The sequence below is a fragment of the Erpetoichthys calabaricus genome, chromosome 2, assembly GCF_900747795.2.
Source record: "Erpetoichthys calabaricus chromosome 2, fErpCal1.3, whole genome shotgun sequence".
Classification (NCBI taxonomy): Eukaryota; Metazoa; Chordata; class Cladistia; order Polypteriformes; family Polypteridae; genus Erpetoichthys; species Erpetoichthys calabaricus.
Window position 1 is genome coordinate 179,495,952 of NC_041395.2, and position 26,374 is coordinate 179,522,325.

Below are 26,374 nucleotides of genomic sequence, written 5' to 3' on the forward strand. Positions count from 1 at the left end.
ACAAATCCCAAAATGAAAGCATGGGAACTTGGACAATAATCACAACCAACTATATAGATAAGATAGATAGTGTCACACACGCACGATTAGGGGGCAGCCAGAAGGACCAACAGAGCGCGAAATATCACCAGATAGGGATATAAGACTGCTTACTAATACTTCTCTCCTTTTTTCATCGGAAAGACTGAAGACCAGATGAATCCCGATATGTGAAGTCTCCGCTAAAACACGATCATGTACTAGGAAGAACGTCCGCATTCCAGCCATCCCCACATGACAACTTCAACCCGGTTGTACTATGATGACATCATCTCCGTCACATCCCGTTCATGTCATCTCATCTCTACACCAATTTCTAGTCCATTCGCATAAAACCAGCTGCCTTACGAGTATCAATGGCGAATGTATATTCTCGCTCTTACCGTGCTGTACAAAAAGAACACATAACTTGGTTCATCTACAGTATATGGGGATGGTTCCCCAACCCTTAATCTGTCTCTCTGGTCTCTTTTTCACGATAGATAGATAGATAGATAGATAGATAGATAGATAGATAGATAGATAGATAGATAGATAGATAGATAGATAGATAGATAGATAGATAGATAGATAGATAGATAGATAGATAGATAGATAGATAGATAGATAGATAGATAGATTCAAAAGGATTGTGTGCCACCTAGGTTGACGACTATTTCAGCTAAGGTGACCAGTGTGTGAATACCCTAGTTGAGAAGAGGAAATTGTGAGATATGAGCATTTCAATGGAATTGAAAATCATTCAAATAAATTATTTCATAGCAAGCAATAGCAATTCCTTCTAATGATCTCAGATATGGGTACATTACAAGAATATTGGAATAAGGAAACAAAGACTTTTAGGCTGCATTGAAGAAAAATAACAAACAAACCAAACCTCATGCACGTTCATGTAAATTATCAATATCCAGAATTTGGTACTATTTATAATTGCTCTTATAATCATAAATCAGAGACCAACAACTTGGTTTGTTTACTTACAGTAAAACTTGAGATTTACCAATAAAATTTGCAGTTCTTCGCTTTACAACTGATTAAATACTGTTTGGTGAAATCATCCACCCTGCAATTCTTTTCCATATCTACTCTTTCCTGGCTTTAGCTTTGTAGACTCTGACAGTTTACTCTGGCAGCAAAAACCATAAGGCAATTGCTAATCCTTGGTAGGCTGCTATTCCATAGCAGAGCTTAGTCCAACTAACTACCAATTTACTTACCAGTCAATCAGTTTCCACATAAACATAAAGACTTCAGAGAGCCCAGCCAAACCTGATTAATGTTCAAGTACTATAATGTGGCAATGTTGCCCACAAACTCAGTTTAGTGTCAAGAGAAGGCACAAAATAATGTATTTCATACAATTATTTTATGTTCATGTAAAATAAGCAGTGTTACTCATGTTTAATTCAATTTGTTTACCTAAATTAATTTAACTACAAACTAAAGTGGCTAGTGGTATCTGGTCCTTTTATGGTACACTTTGTATAGTAACACTTAGATTTTTTAAGAATTTTGCAATACTGTATTAAGTATCAATCTGTTCAGAAAGAACCTAAGCACATTTTACCTCATTTTCCCAAAGCATGCATTTGGACATCTGTACAAGTTCCTTTAGCGATTTTATAGTTTCATTTTTTTGCCTTATCACATAAATGAAAATGTCCCTTGCTGCTTATGTCTTTATCTCATGCCCAGGCACACATATAATTGTTAGATGAGGTTAGGACAAGTAGTGCTGAGAAAGCAATTCCTTCTAGAGCATCAGCTAAAAGAAACACTTTACAGCACACACAAGAGACGTATGAAAGACATAACAATAACAAGTCAAGGGCCCAAATTATTGTTATTCTTACCTGACTCTTAGTGTAGCCCCCAGGCTAAGAAGTGGGGTGACAAGAAATGGGAAGAAGAGCAATGAATTTGTAAGTGGTTGGGATGATTTTAATGATCATTCATGTAATTACATTTTTTTTTTTCATATTTTTCTCAGAGTCAGGAAGATGTTTAGAATAGTTAGTCAAAAGAAATTTAGAAAGGATTCTATGAAAATATACCTGGGAATGTTTTACTGAAGGTCCTATAAAAGCACAGGATGTCTCACTATTGCCAAGCATCATTTCATCCCCGTGTTTGCAAAGTGTGTGTCTTGTAAGTTCCATAGGTGAAGGACAAACATCCTGGGCATGAAGGAGAAAGATTTCTTAGCTGGCCAGGAGGCCATAATAGAAAGAAGGTGGGAGTGGAGACTTAACCCGGCTGGAATGCCCTACAATCTTCATCCCAGTTGGGAGAGAAGAATAATGGATGGACTGGATGAACATGGATGCCAGGAACAGTTCATTCCCCCTCCATGGCAGGTGGCAGTGTTCATGTGGGCTGAACCCACTTAGATCACTCGCAGAGTAGCATGGGAATTGGAGTCCAGAAACACAGCCCTGTTGGGGTCCTTGGGTACAGCCAGTGGCCCTTGCTTTGGGAGGATAGTCCTGGTTTCCACATGACCAGGAAGTTCTTTGGACAACAAATGCCATGACATAGAAGCAGTCCCGGGTCCATTTTGAAAGACGCTCACAGTCTCACCACAGGGAGTCAGAGTTGGGAGGCAACAGGTGACACTCAACAGGAGGGTGGAAGGAACAGAGGACTCCTGGGTTTGTGATTGTATATTTTGCCTGTATTCCTGAGAAATAAAATCCTTTATTTTTATCCAAATTTGTGTTAGATGACATTGTGTCTGTGGTTTGGGGCTCAGTGGTACCCCCCTTGTGGTTATAGTCTGTACACTAAAAAAATCAAAGGTTTAAATTTTTGTTTAAGGACAAACTAGAACTTGTGGTCTAGATATAATAAATGCTTGATAATATTATGATTTGAACAGATAAATAGGTTTTTATCAGAGAGGTTGGAAAACTTTATTGATAAAATTGTATCTATTTTTATTAGAATTACTGTATTTAGTCATTCTTTAATATATTTAATATAACTAGGAAAAGAAAATAAGGTGTGCATGATAAACCAATCTTGCTTTTGTCAATAACATTAAGCAATGCAAATGCCGTACCTTACCTAATCTGATGACTTGAGGACAATCTGCTGTATTTCTTAAACAAAACTGTATTTTTTATTGTTATAATGTAAGGGTCTGGTATACACAAAAGTAAGTACAGCACCATATATTTTATTTTTTCTTTCAGTTTCTGTTCCCTTCCCCGGCAGGATTATACTCTCTAGTTGGTTGGAATAATTAAAGCAGACACATCTATGCCGTGGGTTCCTCACAGAGGACTTAGGAGTGTAATGTGGTCAGTAAATCTCAGCATACATATCAGCTACAGTACTTCTTTCATTATTAGAATGTAAAAAGGACTTATAAAATATTTCTCATCCTCAGGAACCATCACTGGCCAAACTTACATAAATCTGGCATTACAAAGTGCTGTTGATGACCTTTATCATTAAAGAAAATGACACCTCACCTGTAACCTTGATTGATATGGAAAATCAAAATTAATCATCTGCATGGATATTTAATTTCTTTGTCAAACTCAAAAGACTATATTATCAATCTGTAATGTATTTAGCCCATCTGCAAGCATCCCTGCACAGTCATATAGATTTTCATTAATTATAGATAACATTACTTGGAAGGCACAGAAAGTATATTTTTTGTAATATGTGTTTCCTGTGGATTACTACTCATTTCTCATTTATTAAACATGAAGAAGATATAGATTTCCAAAGTATGCAAAAGCTGTGACTGGGTCCATTAGAAACAGATAGCATGTGTCTTCCTTTTGTTTTTTGTAAAACAGTCACATTTTCTGCTTTCTCAAATATGACTGAGAATGTGACATTCTCAGCAATGATGTTAGATCATTTTGGGACATGATTCACACAAATGAAAATACATTCTGAGTAGAGTGTAACTTGCAATCATAATACATGACAAACCATAAATCCTTACATAATCCATCAACAGTGTAGAATAATCCACTGTCTGGTATCCCCAGAGACAGCATTCTCATACCTTTATCTTGTGTTTTTATTGCTGATGGTGTCTGTCATATTTTTCATTAACACCATTTCTTGTTAAAATAATTTGAATGCCATTCTGGAGTTTAATACTCATAGATTGGGTAAATATGTAACAGAAATGCATGTGATTGCTAAAATTGTGATGCTTGTTTTTCTTAAATATGTGGATATTGTGTACAGTATATGTCTTCATTGCTGAAACCACTTTACTGTTTGTATGTAAGTGTCGGTGTATGCACAACTGCCCAGTGATGGATTGTGTCTGGTCTCCAGTGTTGCTGGATTTAAAAAAGAAATCGAGGGTGTATAGATGGATGTCACTCTCAAAGAAAATAAAAAAAGGTTTACGGAACAGGTCAGCCCACAAATGATTTTATGTAGTTCCATGTAACTACAGTCTTCTTCAGAAATGTATACTGTATTTTGCTAAGCTTTAACTTTTGCAAGGTTATTTTCGTGCTCCATTGTCTTTGCTAAAGAAGTCATTTTAGACTAACAACTGACTTTTCTTAATTTTTCCATTTATAAAAGTTCAATGCTTTTATCAGCTCATTTCTTCATCTACCAATCCGGACAGCCAAGGGTTTGAGGGATCTACCGTTAAACTTTTAGTTTGTCTGACCAAAATGGGGATGGAGTGTTATGGTGTGCAAAATCTGTAAATTTTGGTTTATATTTTCATTATATTTTGCTCAAGACAAAACAACTTAAATACAGGTGATTTGCATGGACAGTTAACATCAACAACAATCTGTTTTCCTGAATCACAGTACCATTTGTTTTATCTGAGCAGGAATTGAGAAGATGCCTTTTATCACCTGTGAAGGGAAGGGCACCAGGACTAAATTGGTTTACAGCTTGAGACAGGAAATTGTTAAAACATAAAAAAAACTTTATTGGTTGGGAAAATGGAAGTATTCAAACTGATGAAAGAGTTTGAGCAAATTCAGTCATCATATTGACAACCAGCCAATCAGGTGCATGAAGCAAACACATCTTGCAAAATTCTCATAGCATTTAAAAACAAATATGACAGGCTAAACAAAGAGAACAGAGCGATGTCAGAGGAGGGTGCCAGCAACACGTGATTGTTTCCATGTGATCGTCAGCAAAGCATCTCATGAACAACTTCGAGTGCTAGATCACAAGCCACCTAGGACATTCATCCTTGACATCTGTACTTTTTTGAAAGCATTTTCTAAAGACTATATATATATATTATATATATATATATATATATATATATATATATATATATATATATACAGACTTTGCTATCCATATTTTTGTTCATGTTTTTCTCTACTGGTATTATTGCTTTTTAATAAATGCCATGCTGCTTTTAACTTTTTAAGCTTTGTCTTCATGTCTAGAGTGATTGAAGTAATAAAGTAGATATTTTTAAGACCACCTGGAGTAACTGGATGTTTGCCGTACGCTCCGTGCTGCAAGATTTATTAAGGGCTGGGGGTGTGATCTCCAACCAATAGTAGGGAACAGTACGTAAAGTAATGCATTATTGGTTGTTAATGGCCTATAGCCAAGGATGTTGAGCCTTTGTATGTTTAAATATATTCCTAGAGACCAAAGTAATATTTAGATCTGAGATATGTTTTAAACATCGTATGTTGTTCGTGCTGATAATAAGTAAGTCTCTTGAAGTGCTAAGAGAGTGACAAGTTGTGTTATTCATAAGGCACTTGTGTGGTTTTAAAGTGCTAGTGATTAACCAGCTGTGTGTGTGTCATTCATAGGGCACTGTTGAGGTTCTGTGTGTATGCGTATATCTATGTATGTTAATCTTAAGATGCGACAGTAGTCCAACCCGGTAACGAACCTGATGAGTGCACTTATCCCTGAAGAAAATAGGTAAAGGGTAAGTAGAGGGAAATATCACGATAACACAATGACTTCAGCTCATAAGGGCAGTAGCCACCCCTAGCAGGGTGCTGGCATACACCCTCTCATTCTTGGAGTGTCCCAGGTAGAGTCCCAGATTTCTTCATCTGCCAAAACTCACACTTAAAGACAGATCTACAAACTAAAGGAAATGCATTTAGGGCAGAAAGTTCTTTCTACAGCAGGCACTTAAACTTAGATGCATTTCTGAGAACATCAACCTCATTCCTAAAACACTGCCTCAGACGTTCACAGCATTGATGCAGATGGTTACGGCACTGTTTCAGATCTCACTGTTTTTATACAAAATGCAAAGCTAAAGCACATTTTGCAAAACACTAAGCACAATTGCCATTATATAGATGCAGTTCTCATTTGAGTATGATGTGATCTTCAAAACTGATTGTGCTCTTGTCATTTGGTTATGTACATTTTACACTCACATTGGCACAGTTGCTCACTGGATACAATTGCTGCATGTCAAATGCTACATACAATAAGCAGGGAGTTGAAGAAGCATGCAGTGTCAATGACAGAAGCTGTAGAAGTTTCCATTTGTGACTAATAGTGGGAGGATGAAGGAGCTTAGATGCCTTTATGTATAAGTAAGTCCAGATGGTAATGGTTTTCATTCTAGGGTGCCTATATCAATAATGTCCTTCAGACAATGTAGTAGACAGAGAACGGTGTGCAGCAATATCAGAAAATTGTGTTATCCCCCATGTTTATGCGATTGGACCCTATAACACAGAACACCTTATTGACTTCTTCAATGACTATTACAATGGTTTCATTTCTGAGCATAACAAAGTGGTGCTGAAGTCTGACTTGCCAAATCATGTGATAATTTGGGACAATGTCAGATTTTCCCACTCCAGGGTAGTGAGAGAGTGGTTTGCTGCTGACCAATGAACATCAATGGACTTTTTGCTGCCCTGTTCTCCTTCCCTCAACCACACAGAGAAATGTTTTCAGCATGCAGGAGAGAAGTTTATAAACTTGATGATCTTCAGTCCCATGGTCCTTACTGAAGGCAATGGATACCCCTTTACAACATCACAGTTGACGGTTGCTGAGGGTGGCTGAGACCAACCAGAACTTTTGTCCTTCAGTGCCTTCAAGGCAAAACATTTGATGTGACGTTCATGAAATCTTGTTGTCGACCAGAGAGAAATGAGTTGGTGGAAAATAAAATATTAGCCTTGGTGTTTCCAGTCCAGATTGTATTTTTAATGTTGTGTTTTATTCATATTGTAATCAGGACTGCCTGTTTGTTATAATATCTATAATGCAATTTTTTTTTACAATTTTCCACTTGCTTCTCATTTTTACTGAACTCAGATTTATGAATGCAGCTTTGCAGTAAACATTGTTGTTTGTAATTTGTCTGTGTAGGACAATGTTTTGGCATTCTCAGGTATACTACAAAGCATTTCCAGTTGTGGTTCAAGCAGTAAGCATTGTTCGTTTTATTGTGTATATAATGAACAAAGAGTGCTGTACACTTGGTAGCCATTTTATGATGATTGATCAGCAGTGTTTATGTTTTGGGTGCTTTTGGTTTTTTGAACGGGTATTATAGTATTGTGAGGAATGCTTTTGCTGTTTGATAATTGCATTTAAGGTTTTGAGAATGAAGAAGGTGCTCCAAGAAATGCGTCTAAAGGCCATGTCACATGAGGCAATTTCTCTAGAGTTTTTTATTCACATACTTCATTTACATAATCTTTAGAAGTTGCGGACAATCACAATGCACCACAGTCACATATTGTGACTTACCCAGCGACCCTTTCTCTCTAGTCTATGATTCATCATATCATATCATTCAGACCTGCTTGATTTTATCATTAGTTGTAGGGTCGGGGTCTGTGTACGCAAGAGCTGGCAACCAATAATCCAATGCATATAGTGCAGCAATGAGGAGTAAGGAACATGGCTATTGTGGATCTCAAAAGCATAATAGAGACTCGTCTGTCTGATATTTCATGTTTTACATACAATGTCAAAATGGAAAAAAGAAAAAAAAAAGCAAAGGTTGTGGCTGAACTCACTGTACCTGTTAACCCAGCATATTATTGGCTGTCAGAGAAAAGACACTGACACAAAATTTGACTTTAGTTGTGTAAATTGACATGCGCTGGCAAAGTGATCAGCAGCTGATGTTGCCACATCTGAGATCTTTTCCAACTAGAAATTACATAATACAACCTTGGCTTAAGCAAAGCAAAAGTTTAAATAAATCTATTTCTGTGATTTGAAAAATAGAAGAAACAGCGCTAGTCATTCCATCAGGCTTTGTGAACTGAATTATCTGCCCTCCTTTGTGAAATTTCCGATACTTTAACACCACCATTAAAATTTCGATCAATATACTAATTTGGAGGACGAGTCATTTTCATTCAAAAGAAAAAGATGCCTTATTGGAAATCAATACAATATTGTTTAGCTGAATAATTACTTTTGTTTTGCTAATCAAAATGTACTACAGTACTGCACTAAAATGATTGATTGATGATTTGAGAAGAAGCTATTTTTGAATATCCATCCATCCATTATCCAACCCGCTATATCCCAACTACAGGGTCACGGTGGTCTGCTGGAGCCAATCCCAGCCGACACAGGGCACAAGGCAGGAAACAAACCCCGGGTAGGGCGCCAACCCACCGCAGGGCACACACACATCCACACACTAGGGACAATTTAGAATTGCCAATGCACCTAACCTGCATGTCTTTGGTCTGTGGGAGGAAACCAGAGCACCCGGAGTAAACCCACGCAGACACAGGGAGAACATGCAAACTCCATGCAGGGAGGACTCAGGAAGCGAACCATTTTTGAATATGATGAAGGCACTTAAATTTACAAAGACAATTTTCTACACAATAAAAACATGGAAATTCTACTGTACAAGGGACTGAATAGTGTTTATACAGTATATATATAATACAGTAAATGGAAAGTTTACTGACTGATTGACTCATTCACTCATCAACAAAAACATTATTTTGCGTTTAATTAAAAAACTGAAATTTGGCATAATTGTACTCTGCAAAAAATACATATGCAAGAACTAGACAAACTTTAAATGGGAGTTGTTTTGCTTGTTTTTAGCAAAAAAAAATCTGCCAATGTGGTAAGTAAAATTTTTGGATTCGTCAATAATTCTTACAATATGAAAACTAGATTTAATTTCCCAATTTAAATACTTTTCACTTGGCAGTATGTATCTGCTAAGAAAGGATATTCCAAAATATCAGTATTTAGGGGTAAAAACAACCTGTACAATAGAAAACCTAAATATCCCAAATCTAAAAATACTTTGACTGAATTGATTGAAATTTGATGACGATAGAAAAATGCACAGCTCAGCACAATTAATGCGTCCCCCATGGCCTGAAGAGAGAAGGGGGTGGACATTATACACGGTTCACAATATTAATTCTTTTCATCAGTTTGTTTCTGTACAATCCTTGCTTCTCTCTTGCCTTAAGCCTCAGTTCCTCATAAAAAATCATCCCTCGGTTGTCTACATTTGACACTCCTGTGTTGTCTTTCATCTACCCATGAAGAGGTCACTACAATACATTTACTGGGAGAAAACAACCCCTTAGGTGAATATGGGGATGTAGACTGATTAGTAAATTGAAAGGGTTAAATCCTGTTTTGCCACCACAATCTTGTACAAATGGTGCTAATTCTGCACCAACTCATTGGTTGATCATATCCCCTCTCACATGTGAACCAGACCCCTGGGTACTTGAACTCTTGCCATTAGGGCATCTCTGCACTCTTATACCTGAAAAGAACAAGTCAGTCTTTTGTCAGTAAGGACTTTGACTTCAAATTTGGAGAGGTTGCTGCAGCACACTCAGCTACAAACTCCTTTGTGCGCCTGCCAGCGTGAAAATCAGCTCTGGACAAGTGTCAGTTCACCACTGTGGACAGTCACTCATTTTGAGCCCATTTAGAGTTCCCTAGAGTATTTGTCTGGATTATGCATTTATTCTAGTGGTCAAATACATTTTTGGTATTGAACACTCCTTTCAGTATTTGCTGAACCATGTGTTGGGAATATTTCGGGTTAAATAACTTTTTGATTGGTGAATGGGGAAAGCCAGACATAATTTGACGTTTATTTGGTCCTTTTATTGTTTTATCTACTGTAGCATAAGGCAAGTAACAACTAATCTCGAGGAAAAGCTTTCAATATTTCCTGTTAAATCTCACGTTTTTGTGGCGCTGGCTGGAGTTGTCCTCAGTAGGGTATCTGAGCTGAAGCACCGCTCCGTGCAGTTGAACGGTTTCTGACATCTAAGTGCTGATGCGGCTGTCAGCTTGTTATCGCCAACATCCAGGTCATGCAAGAACGCTCTAGAAACCTTGTTAAAGGCAGCAGTTGCCAGCGGTGATAACGCGATGGCGTGTGTGTTGATAGTTGAGTGCTTTTCCTGTCGATCTGCACCTTTTCGGTAACCGTCGAGTCCGCTGCTATGAATTGGAATGTCAGCGGGAGGGGACGGTGCGGTTCAGGTGGGGGGGTTGGAGGAGGGTGGGCTTTGAGATCTGTAGTCTGGAAAATCCACGAATAAACAAGCCGCGGAGTAGTCAGTTTCTGCCTTTGTCCTCTCTAAGGAATTATATCAAAGATGGAAATATGCAATATTTAAACAGATTTGATACTACCACTATCCGACAAGCACAAAGTGAGAGCAGCAGGACAGAGCGCCCGGTTAGCTGCAGTGCAGAGGAACAAGACGCGGCGGCGGCGGCGGCAGCACCTGCGACTCATCCCGGGGTAAGGAAGGACATTTCACGCGTTTATCTTCTAGACAACTGGGAATTTGGAATGGGGTCACAGACTTGCGCAATGATCGTTAAACACGATGGACACGTAAACGGAGAGCATTGATATGTCCTCATTTGCACTGTGGCAATACGAGAAGTTTATTTATTTATTTTTCTCCAGCATGTGCTTGAAAAACGTCCTGCTCATCTGAAACCGTTGACAAAAATAACCCAAATCAGAGAAAGAAATATTGTAGAAATGACACCTCTTATTTAATCAATCAATAAATTTGCTTGTTGTCCGAATGAATTCCCACGTTTTTGAGGAATATCCTCAGTAAGACAATGACAAACAATCAGTTGATGTTCGAGCTTATTGAGATTTTTAACATCGTACGGTGCTCAAATAACAGTTGGGTAATTTCCAGATTTAACAAAAGTAAGGATTACAAAAAATCAATACTTCAGTAATTAAATTAAGCATAAACAATTATGTTCAGCACACGCACACACATATATTGTAATATTTAAATTAACACGGATCCTATCATTAATTAAATAAGTAAGACTTTTAACAGTGTTTTACAACATTTAACATGTAACATTTAGGAGGTGTTACGATTGCTACACTAGTTAGCCCTATAAATGTTACACATGTGCATTTAAACTATATGTGGCAACTACATGTGTGTTTTAGATAAAAGTATCATATAATATTTACATTTTAATTTTTAGAACCACTTTTAGTTTTGGATCACTGGAAGTTAGGAGCCATCATTGCTGCAAAGTGTGCAACCACCAAGTGTTGGCTGGACAGTCGCTCGTTCTCTAATGCATTATTCACATTCCTAATTCAGACACTCACTACTGCCGCGTTTATTCATTCACCTTCATACTCATCTAAGCTACTTTAGAGTCTCTTTACAGTTTAGGATATATTTATTTGGTTTTGGATTGAAGAGAGCCAAACCCTCTTTTAACAAAGTGTGCAACACAGGGCCTGTCTCTGGATGACGATCTGTTCCTCCCTTACTCGCTCACTTATTCCCTATGTCATTTATCCCCACTCCTATTTGCTCAGTCTCTCATTCTGTCACATGCCTTCTTGCTAAATCACTTACTCACTCTCTGCCTATTGTGCACTTTCTACCGTTCTAACTCATTTACTCACACCACAAGTCTTCAGTCAATCAGTTCGGAGGAAATTGTAGCCTGCGCTGCATAAACAAAAGTTTGTAGGTTTTTGTATTCATTGTAATTATTTTATTGACTTGAATTGTTTTGTTATAATGTATAAACTGCAGATTAGTAAAAGATAATGTACGATGCCACATTAAGATCAGATACCCCTTCCCTAGCCACCTACACCCACAGCCAGAACAGAATGAGAAGACAAGCTTCTGAGAGTCAACAGCTTGCATTATGGGTGCCAAACAAGACAACTACAGATCAACAGCTCTGCAGTATCCATATCTCCAGTTATTTGTTTGTTCAAGACTGATGGTGTTTCCTGGTCCAGACAAGACTCTTGTTCTTATTTTGCAGTTTTAACTGTGGCTTTCTTACTGCCACTTGACCTGTCAAGCCTGCAACTCAAAGTTTTCTATTCATAGTTGAAATTGACACTTGCTTACTTTGACTACTATCCTGTGAGGCACCTATCATACAAGCTGTTGACTCTCTGCCACTTGTTTTTAGATTCTGTTGGGGCTTTGGATCTGCCAGACCTATTCATGTTAGAGTTGCTGCCAAGTTCTTTTTGATGGTGTAGGAAACTATACTCACTGACAACATGGGTTTTGATGCGATTTCTCTAAAGGAAAGACCTACAGTTTTAAAGATTATAATGGTCAGACTGTCTTTCTTTGTTGTTTTTCTTGCCATTATGATAGCAAAATACAGTGCAATATTGTCCAGCTAGTGCTTTGGAGGGTGTAGAAACACAGTTTGTTCCAGAACTGCTTTTTTACAGACAGAGGATTTGTAAGTAATCAGCAAAAGTTAGAACACCTGTAGGAATTGTTTGCATCAGTTTTTAAGGCCTGTTTAAGTTGCATTGCTGCAGAACAGCTGTATGTTATCAACCCATTACTTTTTCCCTTAAAAGGCCTTTTTTTTTCTATAATTGATAATTACATTGTTTTTCAGTTTCTGGTAATCTCAACCATTTGTTAGCCTCTGGCACTTTACTAATTACCTTTGTACCATATCAGGTTATTCACTGGACTAGAACTGCTTAATTTTCAATAAAAAGCTGGAAAAATGGGAGTGCTTTGGCAAATAGTGTGTGTTTCTGTGTGTCTATATATATATATATATATATATATATATATATATATATATATATAGATAGATAGATAGATAGATAGATAGATAGATAGATAGATAGATAGATAGATAGATAGATAGATAGATATAGAAAGACATATTGATTGCTACCACATAATTGCCTGTTCAGAGGTGCAGGATATTTCTGTTAACAAGCTTGTGTACCGGAAAAAGTGGTCACTGAGTGAATTTACAGTATATTCTAATTAAATCTTTCAGTTTCTCAAATTGCAAATTTACAAATTAATGCATTGATGTATAGCAACATGGGCATTTTTAAAGAAAAGTAGGGAAATACTGTCATGAATCAGTTTAATTCATTTTGAAACCTCTAGCAGAAATATTCAAGTGAAAATAAAGTTGCCATCAAAAAAGCAGTGCACTGAATTTTCTGCTGAATGCCTGTGCCTAAGGGTCTCCTGTGTACCGTTTAAGGAATGCTTACATTTGTCCTTGACATTGAATTGTTTAATTACTTTTTAGACTGTTTCATTATTAATCTACTGTGAGGCAATAATCTCTTTATCCCACAGCTCTTCAAGAGGTACTACAAAAGACAGTCAAGGAATAAATGAGAGTATACAATGTGGACTGATCATTTTGGTGTTACACAAATAATTAATTTTGTGCTGATTAACTTTGTGATAGTAAATTTCTTGATAAAGTAAAAATCCACCCAAAAGTGATCATTTTTTGTGTTTCAATTACCCTTTGTTGTTTGTAGTAAGTAAAATGTTTAATCTCACATTTTTATGGAGAATGGAGATAGCAAAGGTCCTGATACAAAGCATTTCAATGAGGACCAAAGCTGAACAAACAATATCAAAAGGTCCATAGAAAAAATCTCCATTTATTCATGTTCCATAATGCATGTCATATACTGTATTCAGTTGTATGCTCATGTCATCCTAAACACATGTGTTTTAGCTAAAATCTTATTAAAGATTATATTCCACCTTTGGAATATATTCCAGTGAACATCTGGGAAGTGAGTTCAGATGAGAATGGTCTGTTAAATTGAAGACACATCTTCCCCCCTCACTCATTGGTCAGTAGTCCTCCTCAGTAACAGCTCATTTGTTGGCTACCATGACATTTCACATCATACATGTAACAGGCTAAGAGAGGTTAAGAAATAGGAAAAAAGCAACTGATAGAATTATCAGGTTGTAAGTATGCCTGATATTTGTGCATATTCAGTATACTTCAAGTTTCACAAACTGACATTGAAAACCCAGAACTACTACATTTTGGCTTAACAACCAGTGCATAAGCAGAAAGTGGGTTTTCAAATCAAAAACTCAAAGCTTATTATGCCAGGAATTTTTTTTTATTGACCATTACTACAAATAATACAGGGTAATTAACATATATATATATAATATGTGTGTGATTTTGGGTGGTATACTCCTTTCACATTCCTTTAACTATTTTTTTGCAGAATAGTACTTTACATCACTACTAGTATAAAACCTATAGCTTGCATTATCTTAAGTACTGTATACTAGAAGTAAATTACACTTTGACTTTTGAGTATACAGTATACTATACAAATATATAGTATAAAAGAGAGTTGTTTTCCCCATTACAGCTATTTCAGCATTAATATCAGATCATCAAAAAGAATATTCCAAAGACTTTTCACTTCTAATGAATTTCTAAAGGCTGCAAAAGAGAAAATGTTTTTCTGAGGCATATCTGGTGTTCACAGTGGATCCAAAATTCACAGTTACACTCTGGCTGGCCAAAGCCCTTAGATAAGGAAATGTTTACATTACGTTTAAATGGATCTCCTTGAAGGACATTTGTGCACAGAGCAAAAAAATGCAGGGTTCCTCAAAGTGTGTGTGCATATTTTAACAAAAAATAGCAATTCTCATATTAATACAGTAAATAAAGCAAAGTTCAATGTGCTCTCTTGAAGTATGTTAGATGGTGTTGCTACTATCACTGTGGCCTAGGTATTGACCCTTGTTCTTGTTTTGTATGGTTGTGGTTGTATTGTTTATGTGTTTGCTAGTCACATGCTCAGCTGTCATCATGACAAATTTCATTGTCATTTTTTCCTTGTTTAATGTGACGGCTGAGTAAGGTCTTTATTCATATGAAAACAGTTTTGTTCATATTAAGCGCTGGGGTAAGGATTAACAGTGATTCATAGGAACTTTGGCTTGATTTTGACCACGATTTTTGGTTTCTTGTTTTGGTTTTGGCACTTGATTTTCTCTTATCTCTTTTGGTGTTCAGACCCTTTGTCCAACTCTGACCATGCCATTTAACATTGCATTTGGCTTTAAAAGATGCTGAAAAGACATTAGCACTAGGATGTATTACCTGATTCTTTCTATAACTTTGGTGTCCCTTGATCTCTTTGAGGTTGTAACAATAAGAAGTAACCTCTTGCTGTCTCTTGTCCACTATTGGACTAACCTTTGTCACCCTTCCTTGGCAAATGTCTTATGTTAGAGGTCATACAGTTATTCATTTTTTTTAGTAAATATGGCATACTACCATTGGTCTGCTTACCCTTACTGGCCCTTGAAGGGCCTTTACCGGTACCACAGTGGACTCCTGATTTGAAGTATTGACCCAGTATTATACCACTGGCCTTTTCATCTCGTTTGCCCAAAAGCATATTCCTACTCTTTTAAATATAAAATTTTCACCATTTGTAAATCTTGTTGTCTAAAAGAGCACTAGAGTTACCTGAACTAAGTGCTCATTTTTGCCCCAGTTACTTAATAGGAAACACTAAGACTTTAGACTGCTTAATGGACATTTCATTCTCCCTCACTCAATAATGAATTCACTTTTGATGGTTTTTAAGAAATGTCTGCAATTAAGGCTTTCCTTGAAGCCATCTGCAGTTTTCCTAACTAGAAGCCACTTCTAAATTTAGTATGTATTATCTCTTTTGTGAATACTTATCTGAGCTTTAACCACACTTGATTGCTTATTGTCTATCTCACTATTCATTTGTGTTTTAAATCTTCAGTTCCCAAAGATTTTTTTATGTTAAACAAAGCACAATAATACATAACAATATAGGATTAACAGTCAAAAAATCTAATCTTTGTGCTCCATAGCACCTTATGAAATATACTGTATACTTGTCTGCCTTGTAGCAAAAGGTCCTACTCCTTCACTGCCCACTTTTCTCTAGTGTTATGACTTTGTTTGTACTTGACCTGGTAAGTTAATGGTATTGTTCACACATAAGCAGGCAGCCTTCTGGGGTTGTGAAAAAACACTGCAGGTTGCAGCTCTGCTGTTCAAGTCTCTCAGTGTATTGCCCACCAAAAGTGTGATGTGGGGAGAGCAGCAACAAATGGTTTCTACCAGACCAAAGGGGATAACTTTAAAACAAAAATGTTTATTCTTGTACTCAACTTTATACCAAAATGTAAAAAATCCCCTAAACTGTGAATGATAATAATTTTTGAAACAATTCTAGAAAGTCAGGGGATTCTCTTCTCAGTCTCATCATTTTGGAAAAGAGAATCACATTCACTGCTCTCTTTAGCAGTCCTTTCTCCACCAGTCCTTTCTCCACATGCCAAACACAGGGTTTAAATAGTCTTCCAATCCATAACCTTTGATCCTTAACAATTAAAATAAAAAAAATCAATTCACATCTAGGAATGTAGTCACACAACAAACAATATACATTATTTAGCACTAGTTCTAATAAACTCACAGAATCCCAACAACATAAATTTTAAAATACAAATTGAAACATTCTAACTACATTTCCGATCTTCTTATATAATATGCTACTGTGGTTGTCCGTTTGTCTGTCTAGGGTTTTAAATCACCTGTAGCTCGCAAATCATTTGAACTATTGACCTGAAATTTGGTACACATATACTATGTGACGTCTACTATCCACTTTCGGGGTGAAGATTGATATCCAAGATTATTCCTCTTTTTATTTTATTTTATTATAGAATCAACTCTCGGCAGCGGCCAGGAGGGCGGCCATGCGGCACATGCGTACGGGCGCTGTTCTCATCCCTACCACCTTCGCCATCATTTCCCCTACCTCTTCATATCTTAAATTATTCTTGAGGCATATTGAAGAGTTTGAGAGAAAAATGAAAGAAAACTTACTAAGTAATTGCAACACAAACACTGACTTAATCAGTTTTAACGCGAAAAGATGCCGACAAAAGAAGAGAAGAAGTGGACCGATAGGGTGGAGAAAAGTGAGCTGCTCAGGAAGCAGCAAGCGCATCAATCTCTGAGCAAACGAATGGTAAACGTACAGAGAAAGAAAGAGTATGAAAACTATGAATGCTCAAATCAAGTGTATTCACTGCATGGTATCGTGCAGTGCGCCGTTGCTCATGACCTTATAAAAAGAATATAACACCCTAATAATCAGTTTCGCTTACTGATAAGCCACAAATGTATGGAACTGAGAAACTGGAAAATTGGAAGCAAAAAAAATCTATACACAGAAAAGTAACAAAATGTATAATTTAATATATAGCATTAGTATAACGTATGTTTAGCTTCTTTGTTTATACAAGGGATTTCAGTATCTAGGAAGTCAAAAATTAAATAGTTAAATCTGACACATTTACACACATTATCTCTCTATATTGAATAGTCAAGCTATATAAACACAGAAATAACTATAAGCAATAGCAGTGTTTCTAAAAGGATATCCACAATTGTTCCATTTTGTGCAGACACTTAGATGCATTTCACACCTTAGCACTGGCATGATAACTTGAATTTGCCGCTTTTCTTCTCCTATAGCATCACTGACCCCGTCCTATTTTTCTCCCACCTTCTCCTTGCTGATAAGTCTTCACTATCATGACCAGCTGGCAAGTAACCATTTAAAGAAAATAAAACCTTGTATAAATTGGCCTATTGAGTCATTAGGTTTTTAAGCAGAGACAAGAAGTCAAAATGTAAAAAATTGAAAGTGATGCAAAAAAAAAAAAAAAAGAAGGAAACACTTTAATTTGGTTACAACAAAAATGCATCTATTGCTTATTTCCTCATATGTAATAAGACCTTAATAAAGGTTTCTTTAGGTCTTCATGACACTTATAAAACATCAGTAGATTGGTTATTCATCTTGGTGTAGTGTGGTATATTGACATGAAAATATAATTACTTGCTAATATGAAGGATTGACAGGACTTACGGTATAGTAACTATTGTGGAACGAGCCCCGGACACAGACAGGCAGACATGTTACAGTCACCACCACATGTTTATTTATACTAATAAAGTCCAAGTGCCACACAACCCACTGACTTCCCCAAAGTCCAAGACAAACCACACTATGCCTCACTCTTCAGGCCGCCTCCTGTCTCTTCTCCAAGATCTCCTGTGTCTTCCACCTGATTCCAGCCTCTCTGTGAAGGGAGGTGGCCCCTTTTATAAGTACCTGGATGTGCTCCAGGTGTGTTCCGGCAATCTCCCACCAACACGCCCCAATGTGGCAGAAGTGCCGGCTGCATCCCCGGAAGCACTCCGGGTGTCCCTGCTCCTCTTCCCCCCAGCACTTCTTGGTGTGGCGGAAGTGCTGAGGTCCAGGGCTTTCCAGGCATTGAGGCGCCCCCTGGCGGTGACCACGGGCCCCTACAGCAGGGGTAGGCAACGTCGGTCCTGGTGAGCCGCAGTGGCTACAGGTTTTCATTCCAACCCAATTGCTTAATTAGAAACCAATCATTGCCAATCTCAGACCTTATTTAATTTTATGGCTTGTTAGTCTGTGCAATGTAAGGCTCTTATATCGTAGATTTTTTTTCCTTTCCAAGGATATCATCCAAATGATATGAAGCCTAAAACAGATCATTTTCAGTCTGTCACATTTTTCTATTAAGTGTTTTATTAAATCAAACAGTGCATGATGAACACACACAGATGTAATTGGAAAAAAGCTAGCTGGAGAACTGCTGGCTGCTTTGTCTTTTACATCTTATTGCTAATAAGGAGCAATTAAAACACTGAATGCAGCAGTTTAAGATTGAAATAAGCAATTAAGGTTGGAGAACCTTAACAAGCGAGACCACTAAAATGAACCATCAAAATGTCACTTAAGCAATATGTGCTTCATCAGCAATAATTGAGTTCTCATTAAGGAACTGGGTTGGAACAAAAACCTGCACATACTGCGGCTCACCAGGACCGACGTTGCCTAACCCTGCCCTACAGGGTTGGGCTTCACAGCTCTGTACCCGCAGTTCCCAACACAACCAGGGCGGAGGCCCCCTCGTGGTCTGGAGGAGGCACAGGCCCTCCTCTGGTCTTCCTGGGCGTCCGGGCTGGGTACCACCCCCAGCCGGCTGCCACAGTGCCCCACTGCCAGCGAAGACCCGTCCAGCAAAGCGGCCCGTCCCGCGAGGGCAGGTCCCCAACGAAGCGGGTCCTACTGTGTACCCAGGGTCCGGTCCTGCAAGATAAAGAGAAACAGGGGCAGAGCCGCTGCCTGGACACCACCTCCTGGCATCCCTCCATGCCACGCACAGCGCTCCCCCCTCTGACCGGCACCCCGGGACTTGCCTCTTCGACACCCCCTCCGTGGGTTCCGTGCCCCTCTTAATGAATCAACCGACGGGGCTGCTTGCTGACTTTGAGGTTCCTCTCTGCCTCAACAGGTGCGGCCCTTCTCTGGATGTGAGCACCCAGCATCACGTCCCATCCTATCGGAGGAACTGGCATTCTCCCCTCGATTCCTCCTTTTACTTTTGGACGCCATGACAGTCTGGGTCTGCACATGGCAAACATACAGATCTAACCCCAACACAACCAGGGCGGACGCCCCCTCATGGTCTGGAGGAGGCGCAGGCCCTCCTCCGGTCTTCCTGGGTGTCCCGGCTGGGTACCATCCCTAGCCGGCTGCCACACTATGTAATGCTGTATCAAGAGAAATGTGTCTCAGTTTAAGCCACCTCTGACTACTCAAAAGTGTAGTTTTTTAGTAGGTCACATTACAGAGCTACTGTAAATAATCTATCTACTGATGTCTTGTAATTGTCATGAAAACCAAAAGAAGTCTGTGTTAATGTACATTATAGTAAATGACTAGTAGATGCATTTTTGCAGTACCTAAACTTGTTCTTCTTCTTCTTTTGGCAGCTCCCATTAGGGGTTGTCACCAGGGCTGTGGAGTCGATAGATAAATCCTTCGACTACAACTCCTTAGTCCTTAGTTTCCGGTACTTCTGACTCTGACTCCAACTCTGACTCCGATTTCCCAACTCCAACTCCTCTGTATTTAATATGTTAATGTATTTTCCATGTTGATTGAAGGAAGGCAACATACATGTCATTTAACCACAGAACTACTGGCTAGGAAGTTGACTGTGTACCGTATTGGCCAGTTTAAATGACTGACAAAAGACAAGAATCCCTGAACACACATCAGGCCATAGCACCCACCTCCACCTACGTCATTACACTTATTTACACTCAAATTAACTTGTTAAACACATTATATCTGAAATGAAATGAAAACATTTTTTGTAATGTACCGCAATCCAGATTACAATATGTGAATGTCAGGTTGTATAATAGCTCAGCTGAACTTCACACTAGTAGCAACACAACTATGCACTGGGCTTTATTCTTACATCAGAGAGGTACTTAGTTTGTGAAGTTTGTGAAATGGGACATTTGAACTTGCTGGTTGTTTTTTTTCATTACAATTTAAATTTATTAGGAGTCGGAGTCAGTACATTTTTGCCGACTCCGACCCTGACTCCAGGTACCCAAAATTGTCTCCAACTCTGACTCCACAGCCCTGGTTGCCACAGCAGATCATCTTTTTCCAAATCTTTCTGTCCTCTACGTCTTGTTCTGTTACACCCATCACCTGCATGTCCTCTATCACCACATCCATAAACCTTCGCTTAGGCCTTCGTCTTTTCCTCTTACCTGGCAGCTCGATGCTTAGCATCCTTCTCTCAATATAATAATAATAATAATAATTCATTACATTTATATAGCGCTTTTCTCAGTACTCAAAGCGCTATCCACACAGGGAGGAACCGGGAAGCGAACCCACAATCTTCCACAGTCTCCTTACTGCAAAGCAGCAGCACTATACTCAGCATATCTCCTCTGCACGTGTCCAAACCAATGCAATCTCGCCTCTCTGACTTTGTCTCCCAACCGTCCAACTTGAGCTGACCCTCTAATGTACTCATTTCTAATCCTGTCCATCCTCGTCACACCCAATGCAAATCTTAGCATCTTTAACTTTGCTGCCTCCAGCTCTGTCTCCTGCTTTCTGGTTAGTGCCACCGTCTCCAACCCCTTATAACATAGCTGGTCTCACTATCGTCTTGTAGTCCTTCTCTTTCACTCTTGCTGATACAAATTACTCCTGACACTCTTTTCCACCCATTCCACCCTGCCTGTACTCTCTTTTTCACCTCTCTTCCACAATCCCCATTAGTCTGTAAATCCCCATTACTCTGTAATTTGCAGTACCTAAACTAAAGTGTTACAAACAAAATCCTAAAAGATCCTAACACTAGTTTGAAAATTAGAGGATAAAATGGTAAGCCCTGTGCTGAATTTCTAAGAGAAGAGTTTCCTTCATCCTTAGACTTGGTGTGGACACCTGTGTAATTTAACTTGCAGGTAAAGGGAATAAACACTACAAGGCTAAAAACTCTGAAAAGGCAAACAGCCTTAAAATTCCAAGTAGAAGCACAGAAATAAAATATCACAAAAAAGTACATAGATTGCAAAGGAAGAGACAGACAAAATCATTTTATATTTTTAAGACTAGAAATTTAAAGATTCCTGTAATTCCAAAATGTCAGAAATTAGCAGAATTAGCAGCTTTAAACTGGTTTCAGTGGGTGTGTTGAGGACTATTTAAAGGCAATGCTGTGCTTCCCGATTTCCTTGCCCAAGAAAAAATGAATATAAAAATAGACAGTAGTACAGGTATACAAGGTCTAAATTTAAAAATGAAGGTGTTTCAGACAATATGGAGGAGCAATGCTTACCCTTAGATCTGTGGTGTCAATGGTGTTTGCATCTCTTTCTTGTGACTGTGAGATCTTAATAACAGATACAGCATATGTTTTGAGTGCATTTGAAGCTGAAACTTTCATTTTCTGTCTGATCCTTGTAAAACTATGCTAAGGAAAACCTAAATGTTTAAAGCATGTTGACTTATCACAATAACTTTTGAGCTTTAAATAAGTTTAAGCATATAAGGAGAGTAATAATTATTAATGTTTTGCTCCAGTTTTACTTTCATTTACAGCATCAGAAACAAGGGAAAGTAAAGGAAACCTAACTCTTTTAACTTTGGAAAATGAATGGCTGAGGAGAGATATTATTGCATTGTACCAGAGTTTGGGCATGATGATTACTGTCAACTGGTTGGCACTAAGTGCAGTAGTCAGATCTTAAGAACAAGTGGTGGAAATGAATTAAGCTTTAAACAAAACACCAATGCTGTTACAAGTGGGGTCTGAAGATCCTACCCCTAAATGGCAACATTTCACAGTGGTTTGTTTTAGTTGTGGTAAGCATTGTCACTTCATAGCTCAAGCATCCTTGGTTTGTATTCTCTGCCTGACTGTTGTCCTTGTTGAGTTTGCACATTCTCCAAATATGTACAGGGTTTCTCCTCCAGGTACTGTACTCTGATTCTTCTCCCACATATCCCATAGAAATGTAGATTAGTATGATTGGCTTTTCCAAACTAAGGCACTTTAGTGAGTTGTGGATGTGTGTAAGTGGGGCGATGCTATGGACTGACTTACAAGTCTGAATTAACCATCCATCCATCCATCCATCCATCCATTCATCCATTGTCTCCCGCTTATCCGAGGTTGGGTCTTGGGGGCAGCAGCTTGAGCAGAGATGCCCAGACTTCCCTCTCCCCGGCCACTTCTTCTAGCTCTTCGGGAGAATCCCAAGGCGTTCCCCAGGCCAGTCGAGAGACATAGTCCCTCCAACGTGTCCTGGGTCTTCCCCGGGGCCTCCTCCCGGTTAGACGTGCCCGGAACACCTCACCAGGGAGGCGTCCAGGAGGCATCCTGATCAGATGCCCGAGCCACCTCATCTGACTCCTCTCGATGCGGAGGAGCAGCGGCTCTAATTTGAGTCCCTCCCGGATGACTGAGCTTCTCACCCTATCTTTAAGGGAAAGCCCAAACACCCTGCGGAGGAAACTCATTTTCAGCCGCTTGTATTCGCGATCTCGTTCTTTTCGGTCACTACCCATAGCTCATGACCATAGGTGAGGGTAGGAACATAGATCGACTGGTAAATTGAGAGCTTCGCCTTGCGGCTCAGCTCCTTTTTCACCACGACAGACCGATGCAGCGCCCGCATTACTGCGGATGCCGCACCGATCCGTCTGTCGATCTCACGCTCCATTCTTCCCTCACTCATGAACAAGACCCCGAGATACTTGAACTCCTCCACTTGGGGCAGGATCTCGCTACCACCCCTGAGAGGGCACTCCACCCTTTTCCAGCTGAGGACCATGGTCTCGGATTTGGAGGTGCTGATTCTCATCCCAGCCGCTTCACACTCGGCTGCGAACCGATCCAGAGAGAGCTGAAGATCACGGCCTGATGAAGCAAACAGAACAACATCATCTGCAAAAAGCAGTGACCCAATCCTGAGCCCACCAAACTGGACCCCCTCAACACCCTGGCTGTGCCTAGAAATTCTGTCCATAAAAGTTATGACAGAATCAGTGACAAAGGGCAGCCCTGGCGGAGTCCAACTCTCAATGGAAATGGGTTCGACTTACTGGCCGGCAATGCGGACCAAGCTCTGGCACCGATCGTACAGGGACCGAACAGCCCTTATCAGGGGGGCCGGTACCCCATACTCTTGGAGTACCCCCCACAGGATTCCCCTAGGGACACGGTCAAATGCCTTTGCCAAGTCCACAAAACACATGTAGACTGGTTGGGCAAACTCCCATACACCCTCCAGGACCCTGCTAAGGGTATAGAGCTGGTCCACTGTTCCGCGACCAGGACGAAAACCACACTGTTCCTCCTGAATCCGAGGCTCGACTATCCGACGGACCCTCCTCTCCAGGACCCCTGAATAGACTCTTCCAGGGAGGCTGAGGAGTGTGATCCCTCTGTAATTGGAACACACCCTCCGATCCCCCTTCTTAAAGAGGGGGACTACCACCCCGGTCTGCCAATCCAGAGGCACTGTCCCTGATGTCCATGCAATGTTGCAGAGGCGTGTCAACCAAGACAGTCCTACAACATCCAGAGCCTTGAGGAACTCCGGGCGTATCTCATCCACCCCCGGGGGCCCTGCCACCAAGGAGTTTTTTGACCACCTCGGTGACCTCAGTCCCAGAGATGGGGGAGCCCACCTCTGAGTCCCCAGGCTCTGCTTCCTCATTGGAAGGCATGTTAATGGGATTGAGGAGGTCTTCGAAGTACTCCCCCCACCGACCCACAACGTCCCAAGTCGAGGTCAGCAGCACACCATCCCCACCATATACAGTGTTGACACTGCACTGCTTCCCTTCTGAGATGCCGGATGGTGGACCAGAATCTCCTCGAAGCCGTCCTGAAAGTCGTTCTCCATGGCCTCCCCAAACTCCTCCCACGCCCGAGTTTTTTGCCTCAGCAACCACCAAAGCCGCATTCTGCTTGGCCTGCCGTACCTATCAGCTGCCTCCAGGGTCCCACAGGACAAAAAGGTCCTGTAGGACTCCTTCTTCAGCTTGACGGCATCCTTCACCGCCGGTGTCTGAATTAACCATTTTCCTAAATTAAAAACACACATCTGTTGAATGTACTACACTAAAGCAGAATCTCTAAATAAAATAAAAATCAAGTAGTTACAAAGAGGACGTGTAAAATGCACAGTGACAGTGCCCAAGCTATGCTTTAAACTGAGAACATGGGGATGCATTGCTAAATGCTATTCTATTATGCTGCACTTGAAGTAATTGTAGAATATTTTAGAGAAAAGCCAAGCAAAATGACACCTTTTATTGGCTAACTAAAAAGATTACAATATGCTTTAATAATATAATAATCCTGCTGGATACAAATGCATGTACTTGGCATACATTCTACCTTTGACAAATGTTCCCTTTTAGGTCTAAACCACGGTACATCTTAGTTTCTACCAAATACTCACTGGCAACCTTAAACCACAAAATCCTGGGAAAATGTCTTGCATAGCTTCTGATTGTGCTCATGTAGTGGCAAAAGAGGGTCTAAGCAGAAGGATGTAGATTTTAACTAATTTCACTAAGATTGTTAGTCAGCAAAAGCTTATTTTCCTCAAATTTCCTCTCTTTTGTTACAGACTGGCTATAATGTTTATGTCTGTGACATTAATTGTTACATATTAGTTTTGAATTTTATTATTTCATTGTCACTTATAATCTCTATGTTGTTTTTTGCTTAAAGGCCATTATGTATAAACATATTCTGTCTGCATATTGCATTATGCAATCTTGGTTTAGGAATGTTTATAACAAAGTGGAAACAAAATTTTGACAAAGTATTACTGTGAGTGAACCAGGCTAATATTGCTAAAGTGCCATGCCCATTCACTGCCTGTGTGAAGTTTGCATGTTCTGCCCCTCTCTGTGTATATTTCTTTTCTTCTGGCACCTCTGTTTTCCTTCCATATACCAAAGATGTGTGCATAAAATCCATTGGTATTCTAAATTGACTCAGAGTGTGAGTGTGTGAATCTTTGGGTCCAATGATAGACTGGCACATCATCTGATGTTGCCAGGGTAGGCTCAGGCCCCCTGTGGCAAAGAATTGGATTAAGAGAGTTTGAGAATGTGATTTTAGATTATTAAAATGTCTAAATGCCAAAAATAATTTTCTAGTTGCATGCTGAATTTGGAGAGAATAAAACTAAAGTCCTGTTGCAACATGTTGCTAGGATTAGGGATATTTTGTCCGAGTAGTAATACATTTGTTCTTTAACCCTTTAATAAAAAGTAAATATGTTTTACATTGGTTATGATCTTGCTAAGAAATGATGCACACATTCTAGGCAGAATTTTGAGAATTATTGATTAATATAAATTGTGTGATATCATTTTGGAGTTAGCATTACATATGTGTATAAAGGACAAAGCAATGCTGTAGATAAGAAAGGTAAGTATTAGATATAGATCAAGTACTAAATGACACTTACTTACTCTGTGATAAAAATAAGAAATTGCAATTGCTATTCCATATGTACATTATACTGTATTTGTTAAATAAGATCTCATGTAAGAATTAAGAAAAACTCAAAACAAGCTTAGAGTGTATTTTTTTAAAGGAATGGCTACTTACTT